A 1888-nucleotide genomic window follows, 5' to 3' on the forward strand; every position below is an offset into this window, starting at 1 on the left:
TATATCGTCGAACCTAACACCTAGGTCTTCAAAGAACCTGCTTGGAGTCAGCATCAGGAACGGCATGTACTAATCATTCAGTACAGAACCTTGGTTTGATCCAAGATACATGACGGTGTATAAACATTCCAGGTGATGTTTAAACCTGAAAAATAATACAGCAAATTACTCACCAATAAACAGTGGTTCATAGAGCATGTGGGTTAAACCACTAATCACAATCATCCATTTGTAAAAAAAATAGTCAGCAAAGCCAAAAGTTTGTTTTTGAACTAAAATACTTAATTCTAAATTTTATCGAAAACAATAGCATTTTGATAAACTGGTGATCGCACTCTACAGAGCAATTTTTTATAGCTTAGCTCTTTGGCCTGAATAGCAGCAACTGAAGAGAGGTCCGAGGTACACCATGAAGGTACAGCACTCCCCCTTTCTAAAGAACGGGTAAAAAAGTTGTTCTTATTGAACTTTTTCAGGGACGCCACCAGAAGTTTCTTTTATTTAGGAAGAAACCTAAAATCATCGCTCATTTTCTATTCGACGCTTATTATCTTTAACAATATATACATCATACATCCCATACGTTATAACATAAAAGATTGAGTGTTATAATATAATATATTACATTACAACACCTATAAATAGTATGTTATTTTTGCCTAAATTTATGTTCTGAAAGACTTTTACGTTCACTATTTCGAAATAGAAAGTTATTCCAAAACATTAATATTCCCAATATTAAGAAATCAACACTTTGAGTAATTATTTTAGGGAATATCATGAAGGCAGTCATACTTGAGAATATTAACATTAATGACTACTTCATAGACCATTTAACTAGCTTCTTCTTCCAGAACTCTTTAAACTAAACAAAAAAACATTTGAACAATGGATATAATATATTCAAATCAATTTTAATAATTTACGATCCATTTATTTTATAACTTTTTATAACATCTTGTTTCATTTATAACATAATATTCCTTTCTTCATTTAGTTATTATTGAGGATTTCCAGACACCCGTTAATGTAACGAATTACGTTCCAAGGATTCTTTTCAAAATCATGACTGTCTAATAAACTACACATGATACTATTAGGTACATATTCAATAATTTACTCTTGTCAGAAACACCATTAAGATGTGGCAATCGAAGACAATATCCTCCAAGAAAGGTAGTCATCGAGGGAGTCAGAAGTACTTTCAAGAGCTGAATGATAGATGCCTAGATATAACTACATCCTTCTTAGGAGCAGTTACTTGAACTGTTTCTTTGACTTCGGCAATGGTCGGAATCAAACTTTGGTTTCACATAACTCACACATTTTCTATAACAATGATCGGGACAATGCTAGAACACTTGACTACTTCGACCTCTGTGAAATATATATGTATACATAATACCTGCTAAAAAATTTTTTTTATCAAAAAATGTTTTAAAAGAATCGTTGGGCGGTCGATCCAATGCTTTTTTTGGCATTCTACATTCTTTAATAGCTTCTTTATTATATGCTTTTGGTTGCGAAAAGTTTTATTTATTTTTTATAAATCACTCTTTATTTGTGAATGTTTTTTTCAGCCTCCTGTCATATTTAATAAAGCTAACTTCCATAAAAACATGTGCATTTAATTAGTTACTATTTATAAAATATAGAACTTTCTTTTGTGACTGGTCTAAACTCGGATGGCCCTTGATTTATCAAAAGGTGTGGTGTAGAATCAGTTTGTTAACATTGGTAATTTTTTTTAATGGATTAGCTTAGAATAGATTAATGGAATAGTAGGCCTCAAAAGCAAGAAATACATTTTTATAGGGAATGCTTCGATTAGACAGGGAAAAGATGGATAGTCAGGTTTTGTTTTCATGGGCCGCGTTTTTTTTTTTTT

The sequence above is a fragment of the Halyomorpha halys genome, unplaced genomic scaffold (assembly GCF_000696795.3).
Source record: "Halyomorpha halys isolate HHAL.00 unplaced genomic scaffold, Hhal_1.1 Scaffold103.1, whole genome shotgun sequence".
NCBI lineage: Eukaryota > Metazoa > Arthropoda > Insecta > Hemiptera > Pentatomidae > Halyomorpha > Halyomorpha halys.